We start from the raw sequence: 15,750 nt of genomic DNA on the forward strand, positions 1-15,750 counted from the left end.
CAGGACCTCCCCACTGCTCTGGCTTCCACCTTCCCCAATCTATGTAAAAAGGGAACTCTAAACAAACTTTGGAGCTGCAGAACCCACAAAATGACACAGAGAAGCTAACCTCCCGCTGAGGACAGCCGGGCAGGCTGGCAGGAATCGGCCAGCACAGTGCTCTGGGAGCCAAGCCCAGCCCCATACAGAGGCTTTAGCCCCAGGGCGGGTGCCCCCCGGAGTGACTCCAGATCAGCAGCAGCTGAAATCATCCTCCAGGAAGTTCTCAAAGAAAACTGCCCTGATGTTTTAGAATCAGAGGGCAAAATGGAGGTTGAAAGAATCCACCCATCACCTCCTGAAAAAGATCCCAAAAAGAAAACTCCTAGGAATATTATAGCCAAGTTCTGGAATTCCCAGATTAAGGAGAGAATATTACAAGCAGCCAGGAAGAAACAATTTGAATATTGTGGAAACACAATCAGGATAACCCAGGACCTGGCAGCTTCTACACTGAGGGATGGAAGAGCTTGGAATATGATATTCTGGAGGTCAATGGAGCTGGGCTTAAAACCAAGAGTCACCTACCCAGCAAAACTGAGTATCATGTTTCAGGGGAAAATATGGTCATTCAGTGGAATAGTGGACTTTCAAGCATTCTTGCTGAAAAAAACAGAGTTGAATAGAAAATTTGACATTCAGATACAAGAAGCAAGAGAAGCATGAGAAGGTAAACAGGGAAAAGAAATCATAAGCAACTTATCAAAGTTGAACTATTAACATTCCTACATGGAAAAACAATAATTGTAACTTATGAAACTTTTCTCAGTAGTTGAAGGGAATAGAAATATATGTCTATATATGAGGGTATATGGGCATATGAATAAATAAATGAGTGCCTGAAAAGACCTTAACCTAAAAAGTCCAGGGTCTCCCATTACATCTTGGGTCATCTCCAGTCATCTTGATAAATATCAGGTTACTGCATCCAGATGACTCTGGAGGAGAAAGTGAGGCTGGTGACCTTGCACAGCCCTCCCTCACTCAAATCAAAGTCAACTGCAAGTCATGTCATCATTTCCCTGATGCTATGATCCTCTTTGAAAATGAAGGACAAACACAAGTGATTAACCATGCCATCATGTTTCATTACTGGCAAATAGTGGTCATGGTAGAAGAGCAAAGTCAAAGAAGAATTTTTTTTTGAGGAAAGAGTAAATATGTAGTAAAGGTTTGGGATTTTTTGTGTAGGGGGGAATAGATGTTTCTCTTTTTCTGGAATGTATATTTATGTTCATTCCCAATGTCTAAATACACTTAAAATCAAAGAACTCTATTTGCATTGTAGACTCCTTTGGCAGTTTAGCAAGACCTAGGGACTCCTCTGAATATTGCTTTTAAATGCAAAAAATAAAAAATATGTAATATTACAAAGGAATCTAAATATATTGAAATAAAGATTTAATTTTTCCCCCATACAAATTTGTGGACCCCTTGAAAATCTATCTATGGCTATGAACCCCAGCTCCAAGAACTTCTGATTTCTAGTTCAACTTCCTCTTTTTATAGATGAAGAAACTGAGACTTAGAAAAGCTGACTGGCCCAAGATCACTCAGTTCTAAATCTTAGTTCAATTTTGTACTAACTCATTTACATAGAAAACAAAAATCAGCCTGGACCGGATTATCCATTCCTTGCCCAGTGTTTCCTTTGTACTACTCTGTCCTTCTGTTCTCATCTTTGGGAACCAAGCCATAGATAGCCATTTAGTCAGGTTAGAAAATGAAAAGTAAACTCTGCCCTTCTTGTGTCATGGCAGAGTATAATGACCATTGTGGTGATCTGCCAGAGTTTTAAAGGAATTTTTTAAAAAGAGGTCTCCGATTTCCCTCCTCTCCATCAGGCAAATGACAAGATTCTCAGTCCATTCTCCTCATGCCATCAAAAAATAAAATAGACACTTGGATTCTGAGATCTAGGAGGATCCCCTGGTGGCAGTAGCAACCTAGTTTCTCAGTCTTCACAGCAGCAGATCAAAGGACTGTCCTGAATATGGGCCTCTCCAAGGCAATTGTTTTTCAGTGGTCCTGGATTGCTAGACAACTCAGCTGTTTCTCCCTGTCTAAATGGAGAGCTGGAGAAAGTGTAAATGATAAGGTTCTACAAGGATCTGAGGCCCTGACAGCCCAGTCAGTAGACTTTGGTCTGGAAAAGTTTTTAGAGGGTTGAAGAAAGTTTTCTGAAACAAAGGAGGGAATGAATAAGGGCAAAATAATAGGGAACTCATTTCTAAGTTAACATACTGCTGCCCACAAGTATAAGCATCAGCTTACTAGACAAAACCATTGGTAGAAGATCTGTAGCTACCACCTAAAGGATGTATCACTTTGCTGCTGGAGAAAGGATTGACTTCAACAGAAGGAGAAGAGTTGTAGAAAGAAAAGAGAACCTGGCCTTGTGTTTATGGGCTAGGTGACTCAATTTCTTTTACCTCCAGCAGTGTTGTGTTCATTTCCCAATAGACAACATTCAATAGATTAAACACTAACAATGTGCAAAGTTGTGCAAGGTACTGTGGGAAGTGTTATGTAGGATATAAAGATAACTCAAGAAGTGTATAGTTTAAGGAAGAAAATCTTAAAAAAAATAAAGGAAAACAAATATACAATAGTTTGGAAAACAAATAGTTTAGAAAACAAAAGCCAATGTAAAAAGACTGATTAAAACAACTAAAACAGTACAGGTTTCATATGGCTCTGATTTTAGTTTTCTTACTGCATCATCAATATCAGAAATCTGTTCCTTCAGCTGGCTCCATCGTTCTGGATTTAAAGAAATACTTTTACTACCAGGTTTCATTTCACCTTCCTGATCCATCCAGTATTCTCTAATATCAATTAGGAGTTTTCCTTTAAAGTCCAGAACACTGACATATCTCATTTTTCCAATCTGAAACATATGATCATCTTGGCTGCTGCTTTGCTTGGATGAAGCTGGTGCTTTAGAACTTTCTCCTGTCTTTCACTTCTTTATGGTTTTTTCAGGAAGAGCATGCTATTTTCTCTTTGCCTTTTTGTCGATTTCACTGTCAGAATCACTCCCAGATGAGTTTGAAGAAACAAGTTCCTTTGATTTGGGCATCACTCCGTTCCTGCGGCCACACTTTCTGCTGTTAGCTCAGGAGTGCATCATCAAAATTTTAGTAGAGGAAAAAAATCACAAATTTTGAATAAATTGCTAAATTTAATGTGTCATTTTAAAAAATTATATTTTTTTAAATGATGCACATTTAAAAAAAACAACATTAAAGGGTTAAAGAAAGATTTCCAGGGTGGCACTAAGTAATTTTTTATAAGAAGTGGTTAGTAGGCCAGATAAGTTTGGGAACCTCTGCTCTAGATCCACTCTCTTCCAGGTTTGATCTCCTACTTCCAGTATCTTCCAGTATCTCCTACTGGATAAGTAACTACACAGATAGCTCCACTATAAGTTACCATGAGAGACAGAGGTGAGGAGTGAGGTGGAGAAAAATTCTTTCCTCCCTGAGAAATGAGAAAGAAATTTCTCTCAAGAGCTGGGTTCTTCTTCTATTGTTGACTCTCTGTTCAGGGGGTTCCATTCCTAGGGACATTTTCCTTCCTTCTACCTTGTTGGAGAGTATGTCACATTTTTAAAAGTGTAAACAGGGTCATAGCCAATCCTTTAATAGCCAATGGCTAGCTGCCCTTTCATCCCATCAGTTCCAATTTTAGAACTTCTTCAAACCCTATTAAGGAGTAAGGAAGTATAAACCTTTCTTTATATTGCATTGAATACCATAACATCTCATTGATTAGAGAAATGCAAATCAAAACTCTGAGGTACCACATCTCAGATTGGCTAAGATGACAAAACAGGAAAATGACAAATGCTGGAGAGGATGTGGAAAAATTGGAACACTAATGCATTGCTGGTGGAGTTGTGAACTGATTTAACCATTCTGGAGAGAAATCTGGAACTATGCCCAAAGAGCTATAAATAATTTCATACCCTTTGACTCAGTAATACCACTTCTAGGGTTGTATCCCAAAGAGATCATAGAAATGGGAGGAAGAGCCATATGTACAAAAAAATTTATAGCAGCTCTTTTTGTGGTGGCAAAGAATTGGAAATTAAGGGGATGCCCATCAATTGGGGAATGGCTAAACAAGTTGTGGTATATGAATGTAATGGAATACTTATTGTGCTATAAGAAATGAGGAGCAGATGGAGTTCATATTTACCTGGAGAGGCTTATATGAACTGATGCTGAGCGAAAAGAGTAGAGCCAGGAGAAATTTGTACACAATTACAGACACAATGTATGTGTGATGACCAACTTTGATAGACTGGACTCTTCTCAGCAATACAGGGTTATAAGTCAACTCCAAAAGACTCATGATGGAGAGAGATGTCTACATCCAGAAAAAGAACTAGAAAGAACAGAGTTTGAATGCAGATTGAAGCAAACTACCTGCTCTCTGTCTTTCTCTTGTTTGGTTTTGTTTCCTCTTTCCCATTGTTCATTCCATCCATTACAATCCTTCTTTATAACCTGACTAATGTCTAATGTGAAAGTATTTGCAGATCCTATACTTTATTGTATGCCACCATGGGGGGGAGAGGGGGAGGGGAGGAGGAGAAAATTTGAAACAAGGTATTATGGAACTGAATCTTGTAAACTAAAAGTAAACAAAAAATTAATAAAGACAAAATTTTTTTAAAAAGATCATAACTTCTCAATGTCTCTATTACCTACTATTTATCTTCTGTGATTTCATCAATTGGACTCGAAAGGTGTAGGGGGATTGAATTAGTTACCAATCAGAGATATCCTGATCATCTCCTTCCTTAAAACCATCACCACCACAATAAGTTTATATCAATCAATATTATGTCTGTTCTATTTTGGACAAAAATTCAGCCTATGATGCTGATCTTCTTATGGTAGAGGGTCCTGGTTGAACACTCCAGGATATTCTGTGTTCTATATCTGTTGTGTGGGTATTTGTCTTCTTATATATAATTCTTTATATAATCTTGCCACTGGACTTCAATTACTCTGGAAGAGAAAGTGAAGCTGACGACTTTGTGCAACTCTTCCTTACCTAAATCCAATTCACTTTTCTTTTTAAAGGAATTAGGGGTAAGTAACTTGCTCAAGGTTACACGGCCAGGTGTTTCTGGGTGGGTGCTAAGTGTCTGAGCCTGGATTTGATCCCCAAGTCATCCCGACACTGGGGCTGGTGCTCTTACTCTCTGTGCTACCTGGCCACCCCTAAATCCAATTCATTTGCAAGTCAAGATATCACCCATGAAGCCATTGGTCCTCTTTGAAATAGAAGGATGAAGAACAACATATACAATTCTAGCCACTAGATTGTTTGATATTAATAAGGTGGACAGTCTATAGTGATGTGCTGCACTGTTCCCATGATTTCCTTGCATAGTCTGCATTGATCATCAAATCTGGGCTCCTTTCAATAATAAATGATGGCAATGACCTGATTCTGATTAGCCATCATAAACCTTTCTCTTTCCACAAAGAAATCTTCATGACTCAGCTATTTATTCAATGCTTCTTTGTTGACTTACTGCTGGGGGAGATCATGCAGATGTTCATCGGCACATAAAGGGCCCTTTGATTCCCCTCTTGGATCTTAGCTGTTTCATGGACTCCAGCCAGAAATAAACCAATTTCACTTACATTTGACAATCTAACAGCTTGAAACTGCTATCACCCTTTATCATTGCTTAGTGAAGCAATCATCTTCTTTTTTCCAAAAGTAAATCAGTAGATTTTTAACCTATTTATTTATCATGTGCTCTAAGAATATCTATCAATCTTCTTCCTCCTTTTTAATGAGGGAATGATAATTTTCGATAATTGCCTTATGGTCATAGGCCATGGGTTTCATAAATATTGTATGGGTTTTTGGTGATTCTTTCCAAATCTGCTGCTGTCAGTTTTACAATTCCAAGAGAGTACATCAAAACTAGTATTACACAGGTGTTGGTTGTTTTAAAAGTGTTTTTCTCATTCGGGTTTGATTTCAGGATGCCAGTAAGTCTCTTAGCAAATTTAGCCTTAACTTTCTCCTTACTACCTGTAATACACAATGTGTTCTGCCTGGAGGAGGCCAATGTACTTGTGGGTATTTTCTTCATTTGCTAGTTTAGTGCTGCTTCTAGATGAACAATCACAGCCTTCAGTCTCTATCTTTCCTTGGCATATGATAAGAATCTTACCCTTATTAGATCTAAATGACATCTTCATATTATTGGAATAAGATTACATGAGGTGATATAGCTGTTTAATGTGTTTTTCAGTGGAGTGGTTAATAAGATGGTTTAGTAAGACACCCTTTTAAGTTTGGGAGGGTTGGTTAGTTATATTTAGGTGAAATTATAATGGATTTAGACTAGGCAGAACTCTAATGAACTTAAGTTGTCTCTGAAAAATGTCACATATTTTAAATCAATTGTTCTGATATTGTGCTAGTGGTGTGTTTTAAATAGGTAACAGTTTTATTATTTTTTTAATGGAGTCTGAAGTTCTATGAAAGCAGGTAACGGAGAAATGTCATGCCAATTCCAGTATTAGTAGTGTCTTTAAAAACAAGACTAGGTCAATTCATGATAAATGTAGAAAGAGTGATAGACTGAATTTCAGGAGCTATTTTCTAGAGAAGGCTTCAGTTGCTATCTAGCCTATAATCTTATTATCCCTGACAAATGGTCATCTAACCTTTGCTGGAAGATCTCTAGTGAGGGGAAATCTATAACATCCTGAGGTATCCTATTCAACTTTGGGATAACTAGAAGAGATAGAAAGTTTTTCCTGACCTTAAAATCTGCAACTTTTAAATTTGCAAGCCTAAATTAGCAATTTTAATACATTGTTCCTAGTTTGACTCTCTGTAACCAAATGGGAAAAATAATATCCTTCTTTCAAGTTACAGTCTTGTGTCCAAGGAAAATATATTCACACTGTACTCTGATTTCTAGGCACGAGCCTGCCAGAAACAACTTTATTCCGTTTTTCATTTTTCTCTATTCAAGCCATTTCTAACCTAGAGAAAAAGATAGCTAACCTAGTATGCTAACTTGTCTCTCTGTTCCAGCATAATCTAGGTGACATTTTTTATAGGAATCTTAGAGAAGAAAAACATCATAAGTTAAAGCCTAACTTGAGGTTAATATTGCAAAACAATCATCACTTCATTGATTGTGTAAATAAAGCTGTAGAATGACACTTCAGGGGTGGCTAGGTGGCGCAGTGAGTAAAGCGCGGCCCCGGAGTCAGGAGGACCTGAGTTCTGTTCTGGCCTCAGACACTTAACACCCACACACCCACACAAAAAACTAGCCGTGTAAACTTGGTCACGTTACTTAACCTCAATTGCCCTCAAAAAGAAAAAAAAAGAAAGAAAAGAAAAAAAGAATGACACTTCAGATTAAAGTTATTGTGACTTTAATACCTGTGTACTACAACCAAGCTATAACCAGTCATTAATAACTTAGAATGTAATTCCAGGACAATTAAGCAAATAGCCACAGTACTATCCATGAAGCGACTTAATGAAGAAGGAGAGTATTTCTTTATTCCAGGACTTTTTTTTGAGGGGGGGTGTTAAGAATGGGTTTATATGATTTCTCATTTTTGGATTGTTATTTATTTTATAAGTCTTGTACAAATATTTATTGCTGCATTTTTTTTCAGTGTATCATCGTTTTTCTGTCCTTGTAGTACTGGGATTTAGTTGGAAAAACAAAACATTTACTTCTAAAATAAAACAAACGAGTCAAACACTCTGGAACATGAAGCCACTGTGGAAGAAAGTTTCCTCCTTCATAGACCATCAAGTATTTCTCCTGGAGAAAACAAAGGGACCTTTTCCCTGTGGTCAAGATCTTAATCCTTTCTCATGAAGGAAAGGTGCCATAGGGCCAATTGTTCCTGGTAATGGTCAAAAAGGAAATTATCCTAAAATGAGTCAATAGCCTGATCATTTCCCATGTGGGAAAAGGCAATAATCCAAATAAGACAAGAATTATTCTAGACTGGACTATGTGGTAGCTAGATAATTTAGTGGCTAGAGTGTTGGTTGGGCCTGGAGTCAGGAAGACCTGAGCTCAAATCAGGCTTACTATCTGTGTGATCTTGGGCATGTCACTCAACCACTAGGAAAGGAAATGGTAAACTACTCCAGTGTCTTTTCCAAGAAAACCTCATGGACTGTATGGTCCACTGGGTCACAAAGAGTTGGACCCAACAGAATAACATCAAGCTATGCTGTGCTATACAATAATATACTATAAATGAAGTCTTTAATTTGTTTTCATACCTACAAATACTGGGATGGCTATCTTATCCCCTCCCAAATCATTTCTTCTCCAACCTAAGAGTATCCAGTTTCTTCAATTTTTTTTTTAGCATGATCTCAAGAACTTTCAATCCTGAATTCGCCTCTTGACAATTTCTAAAGTATCAATGGTCTTTCTAAAACGTACTACATAGTACACAACACAGTACTCTAGACATCATCAGATCAGGTTAAAGTACAGAAGTGCTATGATGGCCCTAATCATAGACACTAAATCTATGTCTAAGACATTAAGTTTAAGTCTTTTAATGCAGCTTAAAATGGCATTAGCATTTTTTAATTGGCATATCACCCTGCTGACTCAAACTGAGTTTATAGTCCATTAAACCCCCCAGATCTTTTTTTCTTAGCTGACTTGCTAGTCACATCTGCCTTATTTTGTAATTGGGAAGTTGAAGAGTTGAATCCAAATGTATGACTTTACACATGTAACATCCATATCCAAAGGCAGCTTAGGGCTATTTTCTGAAGGACAGCCCTGTGGTACTGCTTAGGCAATGGAAAATGTGACTCTTTAAAAATAATAATAATAAATATGTATATACACATATATTTGTTCTAATTATGTATAAAAATAACTTTTATTATTCTTTTTACAAATTTCAAGTTTCATATTTTTTCCTTCCCTCACTCCCCACTGCTTTTCCTCAGAAGTCAAGCAATTTGATATAGATTATACATATGCAGTCATGCAAAACATGTTTCCATATTAGTCATGTTGTAAAAGAAAACACAGACACACACCCCCAAATGAAAAAAAAAAAGTTTTAAAAGTATGCTTCAATCTGCATTCAGACTATCAGTTCTTTCTCTGGAGGTGGATAGCATTTTTCAGAATAAGTCCTTTGGAATTGTCTTAGATCATTGTATTGCTGAGAATAGTTAAGTTATTCACAGTTGAGCATCATACAATATTCCTATTATGGTCTACAATGTTCTCCTGGTTGTGCTCACTTCACTTTGCACTAGTTCATGTAAGTCCAGGTTTTTCTAAAAGCATCCTACTTGTCATTTCTTATAGCACAATAGCATTCCATCACAACCATATGCCACAATTTATTCAGTCACTCTCCAATTAATGAGGTTCCCTTCAATGTTCAATTCTTTGCCACACCAAAAAACAGCTACTATAAATATAACGATATTTTATAATTTAATAATAATATGTACAATACTATATATGGGTTCTCTTCACTTTTTTAAATCTCTTTGGGATACAGACCTAGTAGCGGTCTTTGTGGGCCAAAAGGTATGTACATTTTTATAGCCCTTTGGGCATAGTTCTTGATTGACTCAGATGCCTCTGAGACCTCCATAGAGGGTAAATATAGAGAGGGCTCTGAGAGGGAGGGAGGCAGAATTTGAGACCAACAGGTGAAAAGTAAGGCATTAACTTTTGAATAAAGTGTAGAAGATCTCTGCAGAGCCATAAATATGGAGAAAACAGTTTCTCAAAGATATTTCTTCATTCCCAGCACCTGAAGCCCCTGAGATTACTAAGAACAGATTTTCCCAGTGAGATGGTTTCTCCTGATCTACTTGGGATTTTATCTTACCCCTGAGTCAAAGAACCCATTTACTCCTACGTATTCTTTAGTTTGGATATATAGCATCCAAATTCATGTTTATTGTTTACTTGAAAAAGTGGGTTTGCTCACCCTATGAGATGTTTTTCATGTGTGTACTAAGCATTTGGTAGGAGGCAGCTAAGCTGGAAAGAGCAAGCTGTTAAGTCTGCTTGTGGGAGTAATCAGGGAAAAGTGGATATTGTTCTGAATGCCTAAGAGAGAGTATCATATGCCCAAACCACTGATATTTAAGGTGTAGTAGTTACATAAATGTTAGTCCATTAAAAACCCTCTTAGATATCTGAAAGTGAAGGCATGAGCATCCAGCCAGAGCCCTACTCTGACATCCAAGTCAGAAATCACTGCTTCCTTTGGGTATGGGATGGGCCAGATTCCAGATCAGATAGCTCTGACACACACAGGAGAGCTGTTTTATTTTTTTTTTGTCTTTTTTTTAAAGCAATCAGGGTTAAGTAACTTGCTCAAGGTTACATGGCCAGTTATTTCTGGGTGTGGTGCTAAGTATCCGAGCCTGGATTTGATCCCCAGGTCATCCCAACACTGGAGCCGGTGCTCTTACTCACTGAGCCACCTGGCCACCCTGGAGAGCTGTTTTATATTAGATGGTCCATGTATATCTGGATATATTATACAATTACCCCTATTAGATTTTTTCTTCTTTTCTTTTTGGAGGGCAATTGGGGTTAAGTGACTTGCCAAAATTCACACAGCTAGTGTGTCAACGCCTATTAGAGTTTTTTAAAAGGCAGCATCAGTCAGGAAGATGTATGCTCAAGCCCTGTTTCTGACCCATCCTGTATGACTCTGAGCAAGTCACTTAATCCTCCAGTGTCCCAGGCAATTCTTCAACAATGAGTTAAAGAGTAGGTGTTGACTTTCATTGATAGACAGTATTTTGCACTAGGAATTCCCCATATTGGTTAAATCATAGTCCAATTAAAAAAAAATCATCTTAGTAGATTTGGCAATGGAAATCTTTTTGAATCCTGATGCTACCATCCAACAGGCCGTCTTGCTTAACTCTGCCTCATCTGCAAATTTGATAGGTATGCCATATCTGCCTTCACTGAAGTCACTGATAGGAATGTTAAATATCATCAACCCAAGGACACCTCCCTCTGGCACTCCATTAGAGATTTCCTTTGAAGTTAGCTTTGAATCATTGATAACTGCTCTTTGTGGCCATGGATTCAACCAATTCTGAATCCATTGAATTCTGCTGCCATTAGTTCATATTTCTCTCTCTTGTCTGTAAGAACAGCATGCACGACTTTTATCAAATGCTTTACTGAAGGGATAACTGTAGCATTCCCCTAATCTACAAGTCTAGTTACCCTACCCTCCCACTGAAAGCATATGCAATAATAGGGGAAACTGGTCTAGCTAGGGGAAGAGGAGAAGCCAGTCTTGTAGGGGAAAAGCTGACATTAAGAAAGAGGAGAAATTTTCCTGAGGTGATCAGGCAATGTGATGTAATGGCTTGAGAGCTGACCCCAGAGTTTAGAAGATCTGGGTTTGAGTCCTGCCTTTAGCATCATACTGGTTGTATGATGTATATGAGGTCTTCAGGGAAGACTAGCACCTCAGCTGTGAGGGTTTACCAACCCCTTCTCAGGGCTGTTCATCTATCTTTGGTGCCCACCTGGCACTCAACTGTCACCTCTGTCTCCAATGAGCTGTAGTATGCACAGAGGCCGTACCCCAGTAAAACCATCTCAGCAGACAAGCTAAACTGGGCTGAGGTTAACTGACAGGCTGCAAACATATTGGTGAGTTAGGGGGTAATCTACCCCAAGCATGTGAAGACTTCCCCCAGCAGAATAAGTGAATGAGAACAATTTGTTCCAATGGCCATGAAGGCAATTGAGGCAGGTGCTGTGGAAAACTTAGAGCTTGGTCAAACATCAAAGATACCAAGGTCATCCATTGCATCCCAGGTCATCACCAGCCTTTCTGAGTTTTGCCCTGCCACTGGACTTTGATGACTCTAGAAGACTTAAATCCAATTTGCTGCAAGTCAAAATATCACCAAGTGATGTCATTGGTCCTCTTTGAAAAATGAAGGACGAACAACTGGTTGCATGATCCTAAGCAAGTCACTTAACCTCTTGACGCTCTAGAACAAAAATATTAAACACACAAATCAGCTGACAATATTCCCAAGTAAGGACTGAACCAGAGTAAAATGTAATTAGAAAATACTTAATAAAATTCATAAAAATATAATAAAATATAGATAATATTACATTTTAAAACTAAGTCAACATGTAGCCCAGAGGAATTCTTGTCTGCAGATTAGTGAGTCCATTTCTGCTTGAGTTTGACATGACTACTCTAGAAAACTAAGACATGGACTCAACTTTTTCTGTGTCATGCACTCTTTTGGCAATCTGGCAATGCCTATGGACCACTTCTCAGAAAAAAAAAAACTTTTGAATGCATAAATATACATAGGATTATAAAGGAAACCAATTATGCTAAAATTATATTGGAACAGTTATCAATATATTTTGGCATTAAATATTATTTTATCAGATGTATTTTGGAGGGAAGGGCAATCAAGGTTAAGTGACTTGCCCAGGGTCACATAGCTAGTAAGTGTCAAGTGTCTAAGAATAAATTCGAACTCATGTCCTCCTGACTCCAGGGACAGTGCTCTATCCATGGCACCACCTAGCTGCCTCAAGCGATGTGTTTTGCAGGACGTATCAACAATTTGGGGGTGAAAGAAAGTTTGCCCATATTGAGACTCTGTCTGCAGAGTGTTGCTTTCATGGACTTCTCATCTAAATTCAGTCCTTTGCCCTCCTCTCCGTTCCCTATGTCATTATGTATTACATCACATACTGTTGCTAAAGGTCCTTGTGCTATCTTGGCTACATTCCAAACACATACTTTTATAACAACACATACCAACCAAACACAGAGAGTAATTATCAGCTCACAATCCTGACATTCACTTGGAACCTACTATCAAAACACCTTCAGGTTGCTATAGCAAATATATAATAATAATATTATTATTATAACCACATGTGTACAACACTATGTTGCAGGCACTGTGCTAATACAAATATTAATGCATTTGATCCTCACAAAAAATCCTGGGAGGTGGGTGTTATTGTTATCCCCATTTTATAGATGAAGGAACTCAGGCAAACAGAGATAAATGACTTACCCAGAGTCACACAGTTAATAAGTAAATAGTAATTGTTTTCTGTCCTGGGCAGAAACTCTGAGGGGCTTCTCCTCCCAGATTGAAATTGTTGTGATGGTAAACTAGGTCATCTTTTTTTTCCTTTTTTGGGGGGGGCAATTGGGGTTAAGTAACTTGCCCAAGGTTACACAGCTAGATTTTTGTGTGTGGGTATTGTGTTTGAGGCCGGAACCGAACTCCGGTCCTCCTGACTCTGGGGCCAGCCCTTTACTCTCACATCTTACTTAGCCCATAATCATTGAATAGGCAATGCCTTAGATAAACTGAGACCTGGGAAAGACCTTAATTTAGGTAGGCCAAGGTCATCCACGGCACCTGGGGCCATCATCAGTCTTCTAGACTTTTGTCTTGCCACTGGACTTCAATGGTTCTGGAGGGGAGAATGAGGATGATGATTTTTTGCAGCCACTTAAATCCAATTTATGCCACCCTCATGATGTCACTGGTCCCTCTTTGGGAATGAATGACAAACAACAGCAATGGTCTGGGGTTAGATTTTAACCCAGGGCTTCCTAATTCCAGGTCCAATGCTCTCACTGCTGCACTACTGAATATACATGGGCTCTTACCTGGGTAACAAGAAGAGAAACTGAGGTTCAAGAAGCCAAGTGACTTTCCCATAAATATCGAGCTAGTAAGAGATTCATCTACTTGCCCTCTGTATTTGGAAGAATATGGTTTTTTTTAATTGTTACACAGTAATGTCTCGTTTTTTATGTAATCCTAAAGTCTGGAAGGCCCTACATTCATGAAATAGTCAGCTAACCGAATCTTACCACTTTTAAAAAACGAATATTGTTAATTTGAGGCAGGGTATTGTAGTAGAACAATCACTGGACTTGGACTCAAGAGAGGTCTGGGTTTGAATCCTGCCTCTGGTACCTACTATGTAGCCTGGGACAAGCAAATCACTTTACCCTCTATGTTTCCTTTTCCTCATCCATATAATGGAGATAATACCAGTAATGCTTACTCACAGGGCTGCTGTAAGGATCAAATGAGAAAATATGTGTAGCAGGGATGGTGTCGGCTTGAGCCTGATCAAGAGCTGATTGTTAAATTTTCAATATGAACATTCAAACTCATGCCTCAGAAAGAGGCAAACTACAAATCAGGCTTTCATTTATTGTTTTGTTGATTGTCTAGACTTAAGGTGATGGAGAAAAGTTTTAAAAATACAGATTAAATTTAAGTGTGTCTTAAGGACAATTTTCTGGAGATCTGGTTGTTAACCATTTACTAGCATGCCACTGTGGGTAAAACATTTTGCAAATTTTTTTTATACAAGTTTATACAAATGTCTGTGTGAGCAAGAGTCTCAAGTAAATCTCTTAGACTTGCAAAATATGGATGAGTTGTAAACCCATCCAATCCTTAGAATGTGTCTGGTACTTAGTAGGAATTTAATAAATGTTTATTGACTGGCCAACTAATTGACTAAACTATCTCATGGAAGGAATTTTCATTCATGGAATCCTCATAATGAGAGTTCTCACATCTATGAAATGTTAAGTCTTTGACATATTGATACACAGCATATCCTGAGGAGCTTACACAGTTTTAAGCTTTAATAGCTATTAAATGACAGCTATTATAATTGTTGATGGAAATTTTACCAAAGTGTATTATAAATTTTCTTACCTTCTTAAACAGAGAATAGTGAACCTTGATGAAACAATAACATCATTAGGATTTATTATATGGTATTTTAAAACAGTAAGAGGCAGTGTGGCATAACAGAGAGATACAGACAGACAGAAACAGGAGGAAGGGAAGGAGGAGAGAGAGACAGAGGGCAGGGAAGAAGGGAGAGATAGAGACAGAGAGACAGAAACAAACAGAGACAGAAAGAGAGAAGGAGGAAGGGAAGGGGGAGGGGGAGAGAGAGAGAGAGAGAGAGAGAGAGAGAGAGAGAGAGAGAGAGAGAGAGATGGGTTTTCTTATAATATATATGGGCTGTGTGTGACCCTTGGCAACTCTCTTTTCAGAATCCCAGGTAACTCTCTAAAACAATTAAGTTGCAGAGATACTCAGTATTTAGCCTGCCGTATACATATTTGTTTGCTTGTTGTGCCCCCTATTAGAGTGTAAGCTCCTTGAGGGAAGGGACTATCTTTTGCTTTTTTTTTGTATCCCCAGCACTAAGTCCAATGCCTGGCACATAGTACCATGTTTCCCCGATAATAAGACCTATCCCGAAAATAAGCCCTCCCCTTACTGTGTAAGATTCCTCTAAAATAAGCCCTCCCCCGAAAATAAGCCCTATTGAGATTGCTACTGTAGTGAAGGTGATCCCCTGCGCTACACGCTACATTACGGTACCCTCTGTATGCACCGTCTCCCCCCCCCCCCTGTGAAACGCACGCCGCGCTCCGAGCTTCATCCAATCAGAGCTTCAGCAGTGAGCGTGTCATCCTGTTCTTCCCCAGTGATTTGCTTATTGAATAAAGGTACATTTTTTTGTTCACATTTACCTGTTTATTAAAATTGCTGTCAATGTTCATTAAAATAAGCCCTCCCCTGAAAATAAGCCCTCTGGTGTTTTTCTGTCCAAAAAAA

At 38.4% G+C, this 15,750-nt stretch overlaps 1 pseudogene; it reads right to left on the minus strand.

Moving 5' to 3' along the window:
• Positions 1–2,668: 2,668 nt before the first annotated feature.
• Positions 2,669–3,166, minus strand: LOC138155769 (activated RNA polymerase II transcriptional coactivator p15 pseudogene; annotated as a pseudogene).
• Positions 3,167–15,750: the final 12,584 nt, after the last annotated feature.

The sequence above is a fragment of the Petaurus breviceps genome, unplaced genomic scaffold, assembly GCF_028583685.1.
Source record: "Petaurus breviceps papuanus isolate PSGF00001 unplaced genomic scaffold, PetGlider_PUasm1.0 98, whole genome shotgun sequence".
Lineage (NCBI taxonomy): Eukaryota > Metazoa > Chordata > Mammalia > Diprotodontia > Petauridae > Petaurus > Petaurus breviceps.